Source organism: Vombatus ursinus, unplaced genomic scaffold, assembly GCF_900497805.2.
Source record: "Vombatus ursinus unplaced genomic scaffold, bare-nosed wombat genome assembly UNPS02014775.1, whole genome shotgun sequence".
Taxonomy (NCBI): domain Eukaryota; kingdom Metazoa; phylum Chordata; class Mammalia; order Diprotodontia; family Vombatidae; genus Vombatus; species Vombatus ursinus.
In genome coordinates, this window is record NW_020954553.1 from 13,300,245 (window position 1) to 13,323,003 (window position 22,759).

Below are 22,759 nucleotides of genomic sequence, written 5' to 3' on the forward strand. Positions count from 1 at the left end.
CAGAGGCAGGGTGGTACAGTGGAAAGGGAGCTGATTTCAAGTCAGATAAGCTGAGTTTGAACCCTGGTTCTGTCACTAGCTACTTGTGTGCTCACTTAAATTATCTAGTCTTCAGTTTCAGCATTTATAAAATGAGAAGGTTGGTCTAGATCATCTCTATGGCCATTCCATCTCTAAAGCGATGGTCCTCTAAAGCTATGGTCTTATACTCCCTGGGCCTCAGCCTCTACATTTATAAAAGGAAAGGGTTAGACTAGATAGGGTGTCTCTAGGGTCCTTGCCAAGTTTAAATTCTATAATCTATGAAGTCCTAGGGATTAGCCTTGTGCCCACAAAGAGAAGATACCCATCCACCAGGATCAACCCTATCACCTACTAAAGGGCTAAGCACTCCTAAGTTTCAGGAGCTGTCCATGTCTGAAAACAAGTCCCCTAGGTCATTCCTATACTAAGAATAAATAAGTAATCACTGAAGCTATAGCCAACCAAAGACCTGAACCTGCTTTAACGAAGTGACTCTTCCTTGACCACCATTTCCTGAGAAAGCCCACCTTCCCTGCTCACACAGCACCTCCTCTGCCCTGGGGTCTTGCCTCTCTCTGCCCTCACTCTGTAGATGATAAGGAGAAGAAGTAGGTAACCAGGGGTGAGTAAGACACCCAATCAAATAGCTATGCCATTTACCATCTATTCGACCTTGGGTAAGTCCCTGAATTTCTCTGGGCTCCAATTGCTTCATCTATAAAACAAGGAGAGATAGACTAGATGAACTCCAAAGTCCCTTCCAGCTCTAAATCTCTGATCTGCTCTGATTCTCTGACAAATAAATGAAAAAAATTTATGTACAGTGTGTTGTAAAACTTAAAAGTGTTATATAAATGTCAGTTATAATTATAATTGTTGTCAAGGCTCCTACCTATAGTTCATGTGGTAGAAACAGTGCTGAATTTGAAATCAGTGGAACTAGGTTCAAATCTCTGCTGTGCTATTTACTCTGGGTATGACCTTGAGTAAATCAGTTTATCTCTGTGCCTCAGTTTCCCCTCGGTAAATGATGGGGATTATCTCCCTACAAGAAGAGATTATCTCTTTTGTATTTCTAACCACATTGTTTGGCACATAGTATGCACTTAACAAATTCTTTTCATTCATTCATTCATTCATTCATTCATCCTATGATCATATGAGTCTTCTCTTCCAACAGGAATAGGCCCCATTTTCAGGATCCTTACAGGTCAAATGGAGGAACCACAGTCCCTTCCTTCAGGGAGCCCCCAATCTGAGAGGGAGATACAGATCCTGTCCTGGAAAGCTCCTGGTCTTAGGGGAAAGTCACTTCCTACCACCAGAATGCTCCCATTCTACGGGGTGAACCCCAGCCCCAAGGGAGCCTCCAGTCTGAGATAGAGATGGGTCCTGTCCTCAGGCAGCCTTCAGTCTAAGTACAGATATAAACCTTATCCAATCAGGTTCTAGGCTAAGACTGGCTCACTACAAATATGTGAATTGTTTAATGGAATCCTACGTAGAAAGGAAGAGGAAAGGAGGAGAAAGGAAGGGAGGGAGTGAACCATGTCACTCCCTGAGGGGGAGATAAACTTAATCTAGAACCCAGCAGGAGAGATTTCTCAGTGAGGAAAATGCCCCTCCCCTCTGAACTGGGCTGAACCAAGCACTATTCTCATAGCAAGCAGAGCTTTCAGGGACCAGCAGACTCAGGGAACCCCAGAACAGCTGGCTGCCCACAGTTAAATCTTGAGCGCAGGACCAACGAGGCATTTGCTCAGCTCCCAAAGGCTGAGGAAGCCCAGCAAAGCCACTCATCCTGGCCTGGGAAAAGGTCATGTGCTCCGATATGAACAATTAATTTTCTCTGAGCCTGTTGAAAAGGTTAACCTGATTTATGGAATGAGGCTTCATGTAGAATATGTGTGTATCTTGTTAAGAGGACCACATTATAGCATCTGATTCCATCGCCTGTCCAGCAGCTTCAGTTCCCCAGGGTAGTGATTAGCAATGCTGGATGGAAAATTAACACCCCCACACCCCCAACCCCGAGAGACCCATGTTCACTAAAGGTCAGTATCTCACTGGCTTCAGCCCCCCTCACCCCACCTGCCAAGTTCCACTCTTCTTTGGCAAAGGTTTCCAGAGTCTAGGAGCACAGAGAGGGGGAGGAAGTGCCCAGCATTATATCTGGCCTCAGGGAACCTTATATCCACTCCCTGTCCTTGGTACCGAATAGCTGTGTGACCTTGACCTTTCTGAGCTCATGAGGGATGAAGGACCCCTCAAAATGAGGGATAAAGGCAGTATGGCATAGTGAATTTAGGGTTGGTCTAAGAGAAGAAGACCTAGGTTTAAGCCTTGCCTCCGACCCCTGACACCTCCCACCCCTGGGTTGAGAAGAGTAGGATATTTATACCCAGAGATGGATACAGTTGTCCAAGAAAGCAAAACCCAGTCACAAGTTTTAGGCAGAGCAGGGGAGAGAGTACATGTGTGGACCCATTTTCATAGAGTCTTTGACCTGGAAGGAGACTTAAAGGTTACCTAGTCCAAACCCCTCATTAAACAATGAAGAAAGTGAGGCTCAGAGAGATTAGTTAGGTCCCTTACTCACAGTCACAAGTCCAGTTAATGGCAGAGCTGTACTCAAACCTGGTTTAATAACTCCCAGCATAGAAAGTTTTCTGGAGACAGCTAGGGGGAGCAGTAGATAGAGCACTGGGCTTGGAATCAGGAAGACTCGTATTCGACCCCAAATACTTACTAAGCTGTGTGACCCTGGGCAAGCCACTTAACTTCTTTTTGCCTCAGTTTCCTCAACTCTAAGATGGGGATAATAACTGAATTTACTTCCCAGAGTTGTTGTGAGGATCAAAAGAGGTAATGTTTGGAAAGTGCTTAGCATATATAGCACATAATAGCTGCTTACTTACTTCCTTCTCACTGTATATCATGGTACAATGAAAAGAGTGCCGCCCCAGGAGTCAGAGGACCTGGCTTCAAATCACACCTCTGTGGGTAACCTTGGGCTAGCCCCTGGTCCTCCCTGGGCCTCTTGTTTCCTCATCTACAAAGTTAAGGAGTTGGTCTACGTGGCCGCTGAGGCTGCTTTCAGCTATAGATTTTTGATCCTAAGTTATACCCTGATACCTTCTATTCAATCTAACCTGTCTCCCCCATGTTCCTGCCTGAAATTTTTAAGACAGAGTCCAGAGGGCAGAAGGATCCCCCTCTGCTCAGTTGGTCACTGTCTTACTCTGTCTTTTTCTCTTCTTTCTCTGCCACCTATCATTTTTGTCTTATCTTGCATTTTCTAAATTCTCTTTGTCCCTGAAACATGCCTTGCTTTCCCATAAGGGGGCCTGATTGAACACCTGATCTTGCTGATTTTTCACAGGAAAGGAACAAGTCCTAGAAAGGCCTAGAAGGGCCAGGCAGGATCTGGGGAAGGAGTAGCCTAGCAGGAGAGAGGGAGTAGGGCGAGGGCGAGGGCCAGAGGAGACTGAAGGGGAAGGACCCTGCTCTAGTGGGAAAGGGTATGGAATAAGATAGGGGTACAGGGGCATGGGAGGTGACCTAGTAGTTTTTTTTCCTGTGGATTCTGTGGGTTCAGGCCATAACAGACATCAGTGTTGGTCTAGCGCCACCTCGTGGAAGGGAGCAAATCGAGCAGGAGCCCTGCCTCAAAGCTGCTGCTTTGACTGGTATCAGGGAGACAAGAGGTAAGTAACATAGAATCCCAGAATCTGAAAACTGGGAGAAACTTCAAAGGACATATGGTACCTGAACAAGAATCCCTATTAAGCATTTAAGACAAGTGGTAATACAGCCTCCAAAGCTTCCCTGGGAAGCCTGCTTAACTAGTAGGCCCTTTTCTCTGTTCCAGCTTTAGCCACACGTTCAGCTTGTATACAGTCATTTGAAGTTGCCAGTATATTGTTTTGTAGGTGTTATCTTGGTGGTGTCAATGCTCTCTGTGTGCATTTTTTTATGTGCCTATCTGTGTATACACGCATATGTGTGAGCCTGAATAAGTATGTATATATGTCTATTTGTCTGTATAACCCATTTGTTAGTTGAGTTTAGCTCCTTGATGGATTCAAGTACTATTTTAGGGGTCCCTTACAATATCATTCTGGCTTCTGCCCTATCAACAAAGGAAATTCTGTCACCAAAGTCAAAATCTGGCTCATTTTGTTCCCCACCAGAGAGCCCTCAAATCACTTGCAAGCATTCAGGCTAACAACACATCAAATATAGTAAAGTGTTTATTTGTACAACAAAAATATAGAAAGTATTTCTGTACCCAAGCCCACAGACAGTTAAGAAAACTTCCAAACCCCTTCAGACAAAAAGCTATACATCTCTTTCAATTTATACTATTACCTTGTATGTCTCAGAGTTGTTGGGGAATCAATCAACCCCCTTCACTAGTGGACCCCACCTTCACCCTCGCCTAAGACCTACATAGTCCACATGACTCACAGTACCAGGCAAGGCCAAGGCCAAGGTTCACTGTTCTACCTAATAACTGCTTCATTGCTCATTCGTGCACATGGTTTTCTACTATGTCATTCTCTTTCTCCTAGGCACACAGTTCCTTGGGCTTAGGAGGTGTCTAGCACTTGAGTCACTCACGATGTTGGGCCTAAATAATGGACAGATCCTGATTACCTATTGCAATGTTCCCTTATAAGACACCATATCCCTTTCCTCTTTCTCTTTTCAAGGTACCATTTCTCTGGAGTGCTACAGCCAGGAGACAGGGAGCATTTGGGTGGCATAGTGGATAGAGCGCTTGGCCTGCAGTCAAGAAGACTAGAATTCAAATCTGACCTCAGACATTTACCAGCTATGTGATCTGGGGCAAGTCACTTAAACTCTGGTTTCCTCAGTTTCCTCATCTGTAAAATAGAGACAATAATAGCATCTGCTGTGAAGATCAAATGAGATGATAATTGTTAAGTGCTTAGTACAGTGCCTGATGCATAGTAAGCATAATATAAATGTTAGCTATTAGTAGTAGTAGCCTGAAGACCTCTATCTCCCTCTCTGGTCCAACACAACTTCCACGTCCCAGTGGTTCATTCCTTTTCTATCTGTGTCATTTATCTACAACCTGTGTAGTCCTGCAGACAGAAGCAGCTCCTCCACAGAGACTTATACACACAAGGAAGGAAGGATTTATCCAACTTCTTTTGGCATAGTATCTCTGTGTGTGTTTTTGTAGGGGTATGTCTACATTATATATGTTCACTTCCATCATATGCAATAACATCTGTACATTCAAATGAAATTAAATCTATATTCCAAACATTTTGCCAAATTTCAAGTGCTCTATAAAGGTAAGATAATACTGCTATTACTTCCTAGGAGTAAGGTCATCAATGTTATTTCTTCCCTTACTAGATTATAAATCCTAGAGAGTGAAAACCATATCTCCAATCTCAGAGCAGAAACTTTGCATAAGTAAGACTGTGTCACATCCTTCCTCTGATTTTCTTGATAGTGCCTAATACATCTCTCTCCCAAAGAGATGAAGGAACAAGGAAAAGGACCCATATGTACAAAAATATAGCAACCCTATTTGCTACATCAAAGAACCAGAACCTAAGGAGATTCGCACCAATTAAGGAATGACTGAACAAATTATGATATGTGAATATAATACAATAATATTTTTTTGTAATAAATTGTAAGAGAGATTGTTTCAGAAATAACTGGGAAGATTTGTTAGAACCAACGCAGAGTAAATTGAGAAGAACCAGGAAAAGAATTTACACAATAGCAACAATATAACAAAGAAAACAACTCGGAAATATTTAAGAACACTGATCAATTCAATGATCAATCACAATTCTAGAGGACTGATAATGAAGCACCTCCTGACAGTGAGGTGATTGACTCAAGGTACAGAATGAGACCTAAGTTTTAGGGCACAGCCAATGGGAGAGTGCTCACTTATACATATTTGTTACAAGAGTTCTGTTTTTCATTTTTTCAATTTGAGTAGGAGGGTGGGAAGTGAGAGTGAGAGGTGGGTTAACAATAAGGGAGAGAGGAAGGAAGGAAGGAAGGAAGGAAGGAAGAAAGGAAAGAAGGAAGGAAGGAGGGAAGGGAAGAAGGAAGGAAGGGAGAGAGGGAAGGGGGAAAGTGAAGAAGATTGGAAAGGGAGGAAGGGAAAAGAAAAATAAGAGGGTAATTGAAACATTTTTAAATGCACGAAAGAGGGAAGAAAGGACAGAAGGAAGCACAATCAGGACAACTTTGAAAGTTCTATGTTGAATTTAATATATACTTTAAAACAAAAAGCAAATTGCACATATTAAAGATTTATAGCTTCATGTACAATCTCTTGTTCTGTTCTGCTTTCGAAATGAAAATGCTCATTTTAATTGGTGTTCATTAAATTCAGAATAAAAAAATAGATATTTTTTAAAATGTGCCTAAGATAACCCTTACTCTCCCTATTGCCACAGTGAATAAAATATTAGGCACCAAACTGTCTCTTCACATCCCTCCCTATTGTCATTACCCTTACTATCCATATCTTTAAAAAAAAAACTCTCACTCAATCCAGCTATCCCCACCAACTAGCGTCCTATATCTCTCCTCCCTTGCATGACTCCACAACTTGAGAAAGCTATCTACCTTAAGTGCCTCTACTTTCTGTCCTCTCCCTCTCTTTCACACCCTATCACTCTGGCTTCCAGACTCAACATTCAAATAAAATTGCTTTCTCCAGAATTACCAGATATTTTCTTATTGCCAAGTCTAATGGCATTTTCTCCATCTTCACCCTTCTTGATCTCTTTGACCTTTGACACTGTCAATCACCCTCTCCTCCTGAATATTCTTTCCTATACATTTTTGTGACATTGTTCCCTCCTAGTTCTCCTCCTACATATCTGGTTGATCCTTCTCAGTCTTCTTTGCTGGATCTTCATCCAGGTCATGCCCATGAGAGTCTCCCAAAACTGTCCTGAGTCCTCTTCTCTTTTCCTTGTAGACATCAGTTCCCTTGGGTTCGCCTCTATGAAGATGCCTCCCTGATCTACATATACAGCCCTAATCATTCTTGTGGGCTCCAGTTTCACATCACCTTCTAGACTCTCAAACTGGATGTCCCATAAGCACCTCAAACTCAATAGGTCCAACTTGGATCTGATTTCACTCCAAAATCCTCTCCTCTTCCCAACTCTTTCCTTACTGCCAAAAGCACCTCTAGCCTTCCAATCACCCAGGTCACAACTTTAGGGCCTGTCTCAATTCCTCACTCTCAATTTATACAATCCATTTTCAAGTCTCGTCATTTTTACATTCATTACATATCTCACTTGCAGCCATTGTAGTTCGAGACTTCATCACCTCATTCCTGGACTGTTGTGACAGCCTTCTGGTTGGTCTCCCTGCCTCAAATCTCTCTCCACTTCAGTCCATCCTCCTCTTAGCTACCAAAAGAATTTTCTTAAAGTTCAGGTCTACCCATGCAGCCCTGCCCCCACTCAATAAAACCCCAATGGCTCTCTATTACTTTTATAATTAAATATAAAATCCTCTGACATTTAAAACCCTTCAAGATGTGAGCCCTTCCTACCATTCTAGTCTTCTTCCATTTTATTCCCTTCCATGAATGCTACAGTGGAACTACATTTGCCTACCTGCAGTTCCTCAAACATAAAACTCTCCTAATCCTGTGCCTTTTCAGTGCCTGTTACCCATACCCAGGATGCTCTCCCTCCTCACCTTTAATTCTTAACTTTCAAGGCTTTCTTCAACACTCAATTCCCCCTTCCACAGAAGGCCTTTTCTTCCTCCACCACCCTTAATCCCTTCTCTTTGATACCACCTTCCATTTACACCAAATATAGTTATTTGCATATTATCTCCTCTGAGATTGTCTGCCTTGAGGACTAGGATTGTGTATACTGACAGTGTAAGTGGACCGTTCAGCTCTAAGTAAAGAGATTTTTACCTAATGCTAATTTGACCATTGAAGTGTGGGAGGGAAGGAAAGAGGAGGGGGCCACGTACTGGTGAAGGAAAGGGGCCCACACACACACACACACACACACACACACACACACACACACTTCAAGAATGTTTTGGGGCTGGGGACAGAAAAGTGAGAGCCAGAAGAGGAATATTCAGGCAGGGGCCAGCCACCTGAGGTCCCAGCCTAAACTGAGAGGAAGAAGGAAGGGGGTGGCAAACACATGGGGGCATGGTTACACGCAGTGGGGTGGGGCAGAATGGGGCAAAGGCCTCATCTCTTGGCACCAGAAGTCTCAAGCAAAGTCCTCAACTCAGCAGGGCAGTAGAGATCTCTCTGAGTCTGTTCTGCTTTCACTTGGGGCTTTTTGTCATAGTGGGCGGGGATGGGAGGCCACTAGCATAGCCAAGGGGCAGGAGGAGAGATAGAGACAGAGAGAACATGGTACTGTACAGCAACGTTAACCTAGATGGGGTTTTTTGAAATGTGGATTTCTTTCAGAATTCTTTACATAAAGTCAAATTTGTATAATGTAAAGCGAGAACTACCTGTACCTTTCTTTGTAGGCTCAGCACTTAGCACAGTGCCTAGCACATAGTAAGTGCTTAATGAATTGTTTGTTGACTGAGTGACAGCCTCTCAGTGCCTGACAACTTTCAAAGTCTACAGGTTTCAGGAAATGTACATTAGCAGAGGGAGTTTCCTCATCCAGTATTTCCCTATATCAACGAAATCCATGAAATCCATGTGCAAAGCACTGTGTCTGTCCTCAAGGCTAAACCTTTCCCTAACCCAATCCAAGAGTCTGGGCTCTGACTCCATAGGTGTCTACTCCCTACTCCCCCCTCCCTATCCCCAACACGTTTCCAGGAGCCCTGTCACAATCAGGCTTCTCACCTGTTTTCTCAAATTGGGCTGCCCTTTCTCTTACCTAGATCTACCTAACCAGCTTCCATTCCTTTTGCCATATTAGCTTACTCCCCTCAAAGAGGCAGCTTCCCTAGACTGCATCTCTTCACACACCATGTGGGCAACATTTCTGGATCTGACAGCGTGTACAGCTATTAACCATATGCAATTATTATTATTAATCATTCACATTTTATAGCATTCTAAATTTAACACCATGCCTTTTTTCACAGACATTCTGAGTGTTGCAAGTTCTTTTCTTAGGCTTGATCTGTGATTTCAATGGTGTAGAAAACTCCGGATGAAGTTTCATCATCAGTATAATGAGGGACTTGATTGGTTTCGCTTCTGAGTCTATGATCCTAGAATCCTAATGTGAGGCCAATCACATGTGGTAGAAGTTTACCCCTGGTTGTATTGCTAGGATGGCACATAGTAGGCACTATATAAATGCTTATAAGAACCCATGTTTCCTTAAAGTTCACTTTCCTCCCCCACCATTCCTAGAGTGAAGGAACTCTTCTGTTGGAGATCAACAACTGCTTAGAGATCAGAACTTAATCAATCAATAAACATTTATGGACAAGCTATTATGTGCCAGGCAGTGTGCTAAGCACAAAGTCTTAGAGAGTTGCCTGGGACATTGAGAGATTACTGAACTTGCTTAGGGTCAGTCAGTCTCTGTAAGAAGCTGCACTTGAGCTCAGGTCATCCTGTTTCCAAGATTAGCCCTCTCCACTACAACAGACTGCCTATCCCTATTTTAACAATGAGGACTCCGGGGCTCAGAAAAATAAAGTCAACAGCTAGTGAAAGAGTTCAAATTTGAATTCAGCTATCCTGGGGCCAAATCCACTTTGCATCACACACTGTTCCCTCCTTCCTCTACCTAGGGAGCATTATTTCTTTATAGGCTATCCTATTAGACTCTATTCCACCCATCCTGAGCATATGACCCTTTGACCCTTCCATGCAACCCTCCTCTCTTCCCTTGTTTCCTCAGCTCTTTATTCACACTTTTCTCCATAACTTCCTCTCCTCATATCTCACTCATATCTCATTCAACTGAATATTATTCCTCTCAAATATAGAATCCATATTCCCAACTAATCCTTCTTCTGAGCATCACAGTACATATACATCTGAATTTTCAAGACTGGCGTTTGAAAGTCCTCAAAAAAAAAAAGCAGGAAGGAACTGAGGATGGGATAGGTACTGGATTTGGGGTTTCATTGGTATAAGGAAGTCCCAGATGAGGAAACTCCCTCCACTAATGCAGATTGGCAGTTCAGCACCTTACAGAGCCACAACATATGTATATATGTGTGTGTATATATATATGTATATATAATCGCAACATATAGTCTTAGAGTCCTGCCTGAAGCATTGAGAGGCTTAAGCAAGGTGCCCAGGATCATACAGCCAGTATGTGTCAGAGATAAGACTTGAAACCAAGACTTCTTGGTTTTGAGGCCAGCTCTCTATCCACTATACTACACAACCTTTAGTGAATAAATTTTATATGGGAAAATTAGGACACAGAGAGAAGTTACTTGCCTCTGGTCACCCAGCTAGTGATTGGCAAAGCCAGAACTCAAACTGGTAGAGGAAAGGGGCCTATACACACACACTCACACACACACACACACACACACACTTCAAGAATGCACTGGGGCACAGAGAAGTGAGAACCAGAAGAGGGACATTCAGGCAGGGGCCAGCAACCTGAGGGCTTAGTCTAAACTGAGAGGAAGAAGGAAGGGGGTGGCAAACACATGGGGGCCAGATACTGACACAGACAGTTCTCCTAACTGCTGGTCCAATGCTCTCTTTATCATGCTATTCAATTCAACAAATATTTATAAATCACCTACTAAGTGCTAGCCACTGCGCTAAGTGCTGGGCATACAATGACAAAAATTAAATAGTCCCTACCCTCATGGAGTTTCTGTTCTACAAAGGAATGTACAATACAATGTACTCTTATTGATTTCTACTACTACTATTTTGGGGAAAAAATTACTTCTGGGAAAAAATTTAATAACTAGGAACACCTTTGGCCATGTTTTTTGGTTGCCCCCTTTAAGTTCATACTTTGTTCAGGAGAAGGAGCATCATGGAACAGGTTTAAATTAAGAAAGAGAAACCCTGCCTTGTCCTAATCCTCTTAGGGCCGTGATGGTGAGCACCCTGAGTACAGAAATGGATGCTGGGGCAACTAGGTGGGGTAGTGGATAAAGCACCGGTCCTAGAGTCTGGAGGACCTGAGTTCAAATCCAGCCTCAGACACATAATACTCACTAGCTGTGTGACTCTGGTCAAGTCACTTAACCCCAATTACCTTACCAAAAACAAAACAAAACAAAAAAAGGAAATGAATGTCCTTCCTGCCCAGGAAGCTAGGATATTGTCATCTGGGGAGTAATAAGGCTTTCCAGTTACAAAATGTTTTCAACCCAGTGTACCTCACAGCAACCCTATGGGGTAGGCAAGGCAATCATTATTATTTTATAGATGAGGAAACTGAGGCACAGAGAGTTACTAATCTAAAGTCACACAACTAGTAAGTGGCAGAGATAGTCCTTGAACTCAGTATTCTGACTCAAAATCATCATCATCATCATCATCATCATCATCTTCTTCTTCTTCTTCTTCTTCTTCTTCTTCTTCTTCTGTTATTCAGTCATGTCCAACTCTATGTGATCCTATGGACTTTTGTCCATGGTGTTTTCTTAGCAAAGATACTGGAGTACTTTGCCATTTCCCCTCTCCAGTGTGATCCCATTTTACAGATGAGGAACTGAGGTAAATAGGGGTTAAGTGACTTGACCAGGGTTACACAGCTAGTAAGTCTGAGGCTAAATTTGAATTCAGATCTTCCTGACTCCAAGTCCAGTGCTCTAACCATTGCACCACTTAGCTGCCATGATTTTCCACTATTCCAGGCTGTATAGGTTCTTACTGTTCTCTAAGTCTCCCTCTAACTCTTTGGAAGTTTCCCACTGCACCTGAGAGATCACCAAGGGTCCCGACCCATGTCTTACCACTGGACTTTGATGACTCTTGAGGAGAGAATGAGACTGATGACTTTGCATAGCCCTGCCTCACTTAAATCCAATTCACTTGCAATTTAAGACTACCTTCCTGACATCTACCTCCACGGTCCCTGCCTATGAGCCCCCAAGGTCTCTCTTTACCTTCCTGTTATAGATAACTTTACTGGGTAAGAGAATAGAGAAATCAATCAACAATCTCAGAAAGTGCCCCCAGTATGGTGGGATTCGTAGGCACCTGGAAGGCTCAAACCACTCTTAGCAGCATTACACTCTGGAATAGGATGTCCTCACCTTTTTAGTATCCTGGACCCTTTTGGCAATCTGGTGAAGCTTATGGACCCCTTTTCTGAATTTTACATCACTGAAGGAAATGTTCAATTTTAGGAAGAGGTTAGTGAAAATAAAAATGTACTTTTTGCCCCCATCTAAGTTCACAGACTCCCAGAAAATCTATCCACAGGTGAGGTTAAGAACTCCTGCTCTGGAGAAACAAATGAGCGTCATGTGTAAATTAAACCTCATTCCATCCAAGAAAGAAAACAGCCACTTGGAGGGAGCTGCTTTGTTCCTCTTCTAAAAAGGATAGAGTTGAAAGTTGTCTGTTCACTAGGTTAAAAAAAAGTCATTGACACTTTGCTTAGTTGCTTTTTCTCTTTACGTTCCTAAAAATTTGAATTTGGAATAAGTGAGAAGGGGATGTTCTCATCTAATCAAAGAGTTCCTGTGAGATTAGGGCTAGGAAGTTAAGGATGAGTGAGAAAGATGCCAAACTGTACCTACACTCTCTATAACAATTGTCTACAGTTTAATGTTGAAGCTCAGCTGTTTTAATAAAACTTGACTTAGTTGTTAAAAGAAAAAGAAGGAAAGTGTGATCATCTTCTGGTTCAATCAAACTATCCTTATGGCATAAGTCTTACTATTCCAACCATCTGGCCCCAAATGAAGCACCACCACAGCCTGATGGCAGTATGCCCTGGTGGAACACAAATTGCCAAGAAGAAAACAGCCTGAGTGTTGCAGCTCCACATCTCACATGCCACTGCTTCTCTGTACTAGTTAGCTCAGGAAACTGAGCCAACATCTATAGCTAGCTGGATAGTTGTTTTTTCCTTGGGAGTGGGAGAAGACATGGAAGGAGAAAGCAAATTTCATTGGTATAAAGAATAACCGAATGTATGAGGAAACTGTATTCCAATGCATATTGGCATTGCAACTTTTTTGCAACTTGGTCTTCAGATACTTGCTGAAAACGTTGAGTGATTTGCCCAAGGTCGAGTAGCCAGTATATGTCAGAGGCCAGACTTAAACCTAGTTATTTCCCGGCTCTGAGATAGGCTTTCTATCCATTACATTATGCTGCCTCTGATATGCAGAGATGAACTCCCTAGGTCATGTCAGACTTACTCAAATACGACTACTTTACTTGCCCCCCTTGGCCAATAATAGGTCTTGGTCCAAGCCTCACTTGCTCCTTGTTTGGGTTTTGATGTCTCAGAGTGAGTGTAAATAGCAATTGTTTCTGTTCTGGCCAGAAACTCTGAGAGTGTTCCCTTCCCAGACTGATTCTTTTGGGAAGTCAAACTAGGCCACCTTTTGCCTCAACTCCTACCTAGCCTTTAATCATTGAATGGGTGTTGCCTCAGACAGACTGAGACCTGGGAAAGACCTTAGCTAAAAAGGCCAGGGTTTCCTACTGCACACCTGAGTGATCACCAGGGGTCCTGACCCATGTCTTGCCACTGGACTTTGATGACTCCTGATAAAGTGAGACTGATGACTTTGCATAGCCCTGCCTCATTTAAATCCAATTCACTTGCAATTTAAGACCACCTTCCTGACATCATCGGTCCTCTTCAAGAACAAAGGGCAAACAACCATCTTAAGAAGCTGTCCAAGTATAGTGTCCTTAGCTGGTGTTTAATAAATGTTGAAATGAATTTAATAAGAAATCCAGATTCATAATTTTTTTCCTTCTCTAATGGGAACAATTCCAGGCTCTCCAGTGTTTTGGAAGTGATCAGCAGGAAAAAGGCCGTCAACTGCCTGCATGAACTGAGCATAAAGAGACTACAGAGGACAGGGAGAGCACTGGAGAGAGTCCTAACACCAATTTAGAAATCATTCTACATCTCCTCACCCCTTTTTTCCCCAAACCACTCAATCTATTCAGCATTTCCTAGAGCTGCACTATGTTAAACCCTGTCAAACACAACTGACATGCAGCAGAGACTGTCCGAGCCCCCTCTGAGGCTCATACAAATGAGCCCTGGCAAGAGTCTGGAACCACCTCAGCACTCTCTTTGTGTCTCACCAGGGCACTGAAATACCCCACACTGGACAAGAGTAAAGACGCCAGGGTTTCTAATTCCTGTTTTGCCACTGCCTCCCTCCATGATCTTGGCATGCCATTTAACTTCTCTGGCCTTAATTTTCTCACTTGTAAAATGCGGAAAGTAATATATCTGCCCTGCCTACTACACAAGATAGAGCGTAATCTGAGATAATGGATGTGAAAGTCTTTTGCAAACTGGAGTCCATAAAAAAAGAATACAACCTAGTGGAGGCATCTATTGTCTAAAAGATTCGTCCTAAAATACCCCTAATTTGGCCATAGAGGACAGCTCAGTTTTCTGGGCTACCTGGCCTAGGCAAGCAATGTGGTGAAGCAGAAAGAGTCCTAAATTTAGTGTCATGAGACCTGGGTTCAAGTCCAGGTTCTGGCACTTATTGGCCATGTGACCTTGGATAAGTAATTTAACCTCATTGCTCCCTTGGTTTCTATATCTATAAAATGAAGAGATTGAACTAAATTGTTTCCAAGGTCCCTTCTAGCTCTGTCATTCTATAGTTCTGTCCCTCAACAAACTATCCTCTGGATCTGGTCTCCCAACTTGTCTAGGAAAAGATCCACTCAGTCCATGACTATTCAGTTCAACTCAACAAGCATTTAGTAGGCTCCCACTACATGCAAGGCTCTATGCTAAGACAATCAAAACAGTCCCTGTCTTCAAAGAGCTTACAATCTAAGAACACTACCCAGAGAAGTAAGTGTAAAGAATATGCAAAGTAAAGACAGGAAAGCGGGAAGAGCATTAACAACTGGGGGAAAAGGAAAGGGCTCCCGTGGAAAGTCGCCCAAGAGCTAATCCTTAAAGGAAGCCAGGGATGCTAAGAGGCATGGTATACAGACAGGGAGTGTCTAGGCAAGGGGAACTGGCAAAGACACAGAGGTGGGAGATGGAATGTGAAGAAGTCAAGAGGGGAGGAGAGAATAAGGAAGAGGAGGGGAGGGGGTTGTAAAAAGAAGAGAAGGGATGAGAGAGAAGACTTGAGGGGAAGAGAATGTAGGAAAAAAAACAGAAGGGAAGGGGAATGTAGAGATTGAGAAGGGAAGTAGATAGGAGTGAGAAGGGAAGAGAGGAAAAGGGAGAGAAAATGAAAAAGGAATGGAGAGAGAGGAGAGGAAGAGAGAGGAGAGGAGCAAAAAAAAAGAAAGAGAAGGAAAGAAAGGAGGGGAATGGAAAGAGAAAGAAGTGGAGAGAAGAAGAGTAAGGCAGGGTGAGAGGAGGGGAGGAAAGGAAGGGGAGCAGCAGGAGAGGGATAAGGGAGGGGAGGGGGGCGACCCACAGCTCCCATTAGAGGAATACAACAGGAGGTCATTTCAAGTGCTGAGCTATAAGAGCCACTTAAAGCCAATTACCTGTATTAAAGAAAGAAGCTGGTGATGGTGCTAGAGGCGGAAGGGGGGCACATATCAGCCTCACTGTCATTCAGTTTAATATTTACTTCTGTTGATGAGATTTCGTCATGCTCTATTACAATTCATAGAGTTGTGTTTCCAAATGGTACGCATCAGAATGCTCGGATTTACGGAGGAAGCCCAGGATCCCCACCCCCTTTCTGTTGTCGGTGCTAGCGTCTGTCTCCAGGGTATTAATGCCAACCTGCCTTTAATTATATTGTTTGTCTCTCTCTCTGAAGGGCTGCTGGGAGGTCCCAGGAACTCTGCAAATGGCCCAACTTGGGGAATAGACCTGGGGTTTGGGGTGGGGGGGAGTGACAAGTGGGATTTGACTGGAGGCTGGTGCCAGGTAGGCAGGAGGAGGGGGAGAAGCAAGTTTGAGGGGAAGAAGGCATATAGAAGGGCAGGAATGTGGGCCCACCCAGAGGCAGAATGGGTCTGTACCTGGATTCCAATCCCACTCTTCCACATGTGTATGAGGTGGGGGGAGGGGAGGACAGGATGGCCACCATCTATATATCTATATCTTGGGTAAAGCCCACATCTTTTGGTCCCCCTCCTATCCGACCGCCACCTTCTCCTCTTCTCCCTTGCCTTATTGTGCAACAATAGATAGGTGGCAGCTGGTTCAGCATGAAGAGAACCAGCTCAGGAATCTGAAAACCTCATAGGAATATGGAGACCAGAGTTCAAGGCTAGCTAGCCCTGCTATCTAATGACCTTCTGCCAATACCTTAGGCAAATCTCTTCCCCTCTGTGAGCCTCAGTTTCCTCATCTGCAAAATGAGGGGATTGGCCTAGATCAGGAGTGGGGAACCTGTAGCCTCGAGGCTGCGGGTGGCCCTCCAGGTCCTCGACTGTGACTCTTTGAGTGAGTCCCAACTTCAAAAGGCCACACTTGAGGACCTAGAGGGCCACATGCAGCCTCAAGGCTGCAGATTCCCCATCCCTGGCTAGATGGTCTCCAAGACCCAAGCCAGCTCCAACATTCTGTGCTCTGATATTCTTCAAAAAGTTTCTCTCAGGCCCAGGTGAGCCTGGAGCAGTAATTGATCCTGAGAGGTTGTAGCGATCAGACCCCTTGGCTTCATGACCTATCGAGAATCCAAGAACTTCTCTCTCTTCTTTCCTGCCTTATCTCTCTCAAGCCAGATTTACCTTTCTACTTCTAACCTCCCCCACCCCCAGCCACCTCTGGCTCCACCAAGCCTCTAGTCTAACTTCTTTTTAGAAGTTAGTTTCTAAACTTCTTTAAAAAATCTGTACTGGACCTTCTGATGGAGAATAATCACCCCAGACCTGGCTGGGTCTTGGCTTTCTATGTGTAAATCCTAAATCCCTGGTTCTGTTAGTAAATGATCACTTCCCCTTCAGGCAGTTTAGGGCAGGGTGGACAGAACCAACACAGGATTGATAGGAGGCAACTGAAAAGGCAGCACAGTATAATGGATAGAATACTGGACTCGGGTTTGAATCCTACCTCAGTCACTATCTGTGTGTCATTTAACCTGCCACAGACTGTTTCCTCATCTGTAACATCAGGATGATAATAAATCATAGTTACATTGCCAATTTTAGAGCACTATGTAAATGTGAATTATTATTACATAGTCCAATCCTCTCATTTTACAGATGAGGAAACTGAGGCCCAGATAGACGAAGGGACTTCACCATCATACTGAAATGAGTATGTTCGTTTTCCTAGGGCCCAACTCCCACCCCTACCCAAGCCACAAAGACCTCCTGATCATTTTCAGAGAGGACCAAGGGGGTGGGGGGAGGGAAGGGGAAGGGAAAGGACATTTGAGAGAGGCCTTTGAATTTTCTGAATGCAGATTTGGCCCTGGTGGTAGGAGAATCTTGCACCCATAGCTCATACCACAGTCTGACTCCCACATCCACCATCCCCAGACAAGAGCCCCTGACAGCCCTGCACTCCATTATGTTAGAGAAAAGCCTCAGAATGAGACACATGGTTCACAATAGAAATCACCCCTGGCAGTCTCCTCCTACGAGGAGTCATTGAACACAGCTCCTTTCCCATTGTTGGACACTCACTGTACTCTTCCCTGCCTGCCTCCCACCCCCATTGCTGGGCTCTGAGCAAGAGCCTCTTTATTCTCAGATAGGTCCCTTGATCCAATGGGTTTCCTTCCTTGTGAGTGGGGGCATTGTTCAATTTAATGGATGCCCCCCCTTCTCACTCCCCAGTGGCTGCCTGAGCCTGCAGGAGGGACACACTTGGCATGTTAAGAGGGGACCTCCCCATAGCCCTGGAAAACCTTTGTTTTTCAGAGACCTTGACAAGAGGCTAAGGCAGGGCCATGATGAATCCTTCAATGCCTCATTCTCCAAGGCCCTGGATAACCCCAAAGAAATATACTCCAAAAGCACCCCCAAGCTGGTGGCTATGCAAAGGGACAGTGTTAAAAGCACAGAATTGGCTCCAAACTGAGCCCCCAGAAAGGCTAAGCTCTTCTAGGTTGGAGGAAGAAAAGGATCTAAGGAAAGCAGCTATCATCTTCATCAATGTCACACCTATCATCACCATCACAACACCAGGGAAACAGGCTGTGTCCCAGAAATCTGAAGTGGGTCAGGGTTTTCAGCAGATCAGCTACTGCAAAAGCACCCTTTGCAACCACAACTCTTAGAACTACCAATCTAAAGAAGCAGCTCCTTGAAAGGGCTGCTCCCAATGATAACCAAGAAGAGAACAGATTTTTTTTATTATGCCTGAATCTAGATCAAGATAATTAGATTCTCCTACATTACCTAAATATCAGCAGCTTCAGAGTAGGGAGGGTGAATACACAGGTAGGGCAGGAATTGTAAGGCAGAAATACCAGTGGCTTCTCACATACCAGCACCATAGCCAGAGGTCTGTTCAATCATTTGGATTGCTGACAATCACAGAATCTCAGAGATGTAGAAACTTTAAAGGGCACTTAGTCCAACTTTATCTGAATAAGATCTCCTCTAGAAGGCCCATGGCAAGTGATCATCCATTCTCTGTTTAATCTTCAGTAATTTGTGGGGAACTCATTATCTCATGAGGCATCCCATTCTACTTTGGGCAGCTTTGATTACTGTGAAGTTTTTTTTCCCATATACCAAGCAGAAATATTCTTGCCTATTACTTCTACCCATTGTTCCTAGTGTTGCCAACTGGAACCAAGCAGAATAAGTCAAATTCCTCTGGTCCATGAACTTTTAAATACTTGAAGACAGCAAGAATGATAATTATCATCACCACATTCACCACCATGTTCATTAACACCAAAATGGCACTGCGGTATGACGGAAAGCATGCGTAACTTGGCATCAAAGGACATAGGCTGAGATAATAAGCAATAATAATAATTAGTAATAACAATAGCAATAATAATAGCTAACATTTATATAGTACTTTAAGGTATGCAGAGTGCTTTACAAGTGTTATATCATTTTATCCTCCCAATAATGTTGGGAGACAGATGCTATTATTATCCTCATTTTTCAGATGAGGAAACTGAGGTTCATAGATTCCAAGTGACTTGGCTAGGGTCATGTAACTAGGAATATGCCAAGGGCCATATTTGTACTCAAGTCTTCTTGATTCTTATCTAGAACTTTATCTACTTCAACATCCAGCTGCCTACAGTACCAGCCCTGATACTAACAAGCTATGACATTTTAAGTAAGTAACTTTCCCCAACTGAGTTTTGACTGTAAAATGAATCAGCAATGCACACACTACCTTTGTCACAAAGTTGTTGTTGGAAAATCATTTTGTAAGCCTTAAAATACCATAGGTAATAGTGAATTATCATGATTACCACAATCACTAATGACATCCCTTCCAATCTTGCCTCAAAAAACAAAATATTAAGCAGTTCATAAATGTGTGGGTTTATCTGATACACAGAATTGAATAGAGGCCCTTATCTTAGAGAGAACATAGCTTTGTGTTTTCTTGTCATTGGACCAAGAACAGAACCAAAGAACATCACAGCTGGCAGAGACTTAGAGACCATTAAGCCTCTTCACTTCGTAAGGAATAGAAATCGGGCTTAAAGACCCCCTTCATGTTACAGAAAACAAAAATGGTGCTCAGAAAAGGTCAGATCACACAATGGGTTAGTGGCGAATCAAGGAGGGGGAACTAGGTGTCCTGATTCCCAATCTAAAACTCTCTCAATTACTCTCATACCTTCTCCCACTATACCTAGAACCTTGCTTTCCTGTTCCAGACATGGAATCTTACTTATCCTAACTGATTTATCATCAATTCATGTCTCCTCGTATCTCTTTCTCTTCCTAATGATTTTTGCCTGGTTATGGAGAAGAAAACAACACTACTCCCTGGGAATGGTATTAGAGACTCTCAGGGTAAAAGACATGGATTAGCACTGAATCCCTGGAGAAAATGTCTCCAAAGGATCTGGAAAAGAATATAACCACCCTCAATTACACTTTCCATCCCCTACCTCCAAACACATACACACATACTTTGCTTTCTCCTTCAGTTTAATTCCAAAAACATTGATCAACCACCTATTCATAAGGCACTGTACTAGACATTGGAGTATAGAAAGATCAAAATTTTAACTAATCCTCTTACATCCTACTGAGTATACTAACATGTAAAAAGTAAATTCAAGGTAATCTGAAGAGAAAGTTGTTGTTGTTGTTGTTGTTGTTTGTGTAGTGACGTGGATGTATGCCTGGGAAGTATGATTGAAAGTTGTGGGATATTACAGAATCCAAGGAAGTGACGTTGTACATCTCCCAAAAGACAATAGAGAAGCACATAATGGGTGTGAGTGCATTACAAATGAGGCATTGTTTAAGAAAATAAGTGTCAAAGATCTATGTGACCAGTGGGGGCAACAGTTAGACCAGTCACACAGGAGGAGTAAGGGATGGATGGTCCATACAATCTTCACGTGGACCCCCAATGGTGGATTCATTGGAAAACTTGAATTACAGTCACATAGGATGGGCATTAAAAAGGGTAATATTCATATTTACAAGGTCACAGATTGTTTGGAGTATTGGAGTTTTTATTTCATGATCATCGACCTACCTCTGCATTCTAGGCAGACTTGAGGGTAAAAAAGAAAATTAAATCTAAAGAGAATTGGAGCAATTGAAAACACAAGGAGCACAATGTGAGAATAAATTTGGTAGTTGGGGAGAAGGGTATCTCCCTAACTGTAGAAGGAATGGTTTTATGGTTAAAATAAAAAACTACTCTTGGCAGTTGTCCATAGCCAGAAATAATGATCATATCCATGGACTGAAGCTAAAGCCCTCCATGAATTCCCCAATGTTTGTGTTTGCTTTCATTTGACCAAAGACAACACACTTGTTTCTTTCCAACCAATTAGCCTTAGACATACAGGTGAAAAACTGGGAGTCATTTGGGTTGGGTCCGGCATTTGCCATTCACAAGATTCCAGGATACAAGGACTAAAATGAAGTAGCACCTGTCTTCAAGAAGCTTACATTCAACTGAAATGAAGTAATAAGTACAAAGATAAACATATGCAGGCAAAATATATATGCAATAAATGCAATGTCATTTTTGTTGGCAGAGGGCAGAACCACTAACAACTCAGGGGATCAGGAAAGGTTTCCTGTAGGAGATGTGTTTTGAAGAAAGCAAGGAAATTTGAAGGGTTGAATTGAAGAAGAAAAACATTCTAGGAATGTGGAATAGCCTGTACCAAGACATGGAGACAGGATATAAAATGCCACGTCAGGGTGAAACAAGGAAAGTATGGCAGGAGTAATGTCTGGAAACATAGGTTGGAGTCAGATTCACCTTCATGAGGTGAAAGATAGGTTCTCCTAATCTATGAGACCAAAGAAAGGAAAGAAAAAACAAGTGACTGGAGAGACTCCCCCCCACACCTCTAGGGCATATATCCAGAAGAATCAAGTGGAGCCAATCAATAAGAATTTATTAATCATTTATTATGTCCCTGGCATTGTGCTAAGTACTGAAGATATGAAGAAAGGTAAAAGACAGTCCCTGCTCTCAAGGAGCTCACAGTTTAATGGAGGAGACAACATGCAAACAACAATGTACAAATAAGATATGTACAGAATAAATAAGAAATAATCAACAGAGGGAAGACACTAGTATTAAGATAATAGATTGAGGGAACTAGGTTGGGGGGAGTGAAAAGAGGAGGCATGGTTGCTGTCTTCAAGTACTTAAAGAGGTGTCATGGAAAGCAGGAATTATACTTGTGTCCTTGGTCCCCTGGGACAGAACTAGGATGACAATGCATGCTGTAAGGAAACCTTTCCAACAAGTAGATCTATGCCAAAATAATTTCCCCCAAACAAAATCAATGCAGCTAAAATAATAAGAAATGTCAACTGGGAAGAAATCTTGGTATCCAATATCTCTGATAAGGGTCTGATATCCAAAATGTATAGGAAATTAACACAAATATATAAGACCAAGAGCCAATCCCCAGTGGACAAGTAGTTAAATGATATGGGCAAGCAATTCTTTTTAAAAACAAATTACAAGACATCAACAACTACATGGCAGATTTCTCTGACAGTCACAGATAACAAGAGAAATGCAAAAACAATAGTTTCTTATCCCTGGATGTCTTCAGTTAGAGATGGATAACCATTTGTCAAGGTTGTAGAGATGATTACAGCTCAGGCATAGTTGGGGTTATATGCCCTCTGAGGTTCCTTATAAATTTGGGATTTGGTAAGACTTCCTAGGCCAATGGTGTCAAACCCAAATAGAAATAGGGGCTACTAAACCATACATAAAGATTCCTACGGGCTGCATATTGACTTAAAAAAACACACAAATTGACATCATCTGTGTCTTATTATATTTTAATTTATTTTGTTAAATACTTCCCAATTATAGATTGTTTCCCAATCTTGTTCCAGTAGCACTCAAGAGTGTTGTAGGACACATGAAACCAACAGGTTGCATGTTTGACACCTCTGTCCTGAGCAAGCCAACCTAGCCAAAGAAGCAAGACAGCCTCAGGGAGAGATGGAAGGCAGCATGTCCTAGGTGGG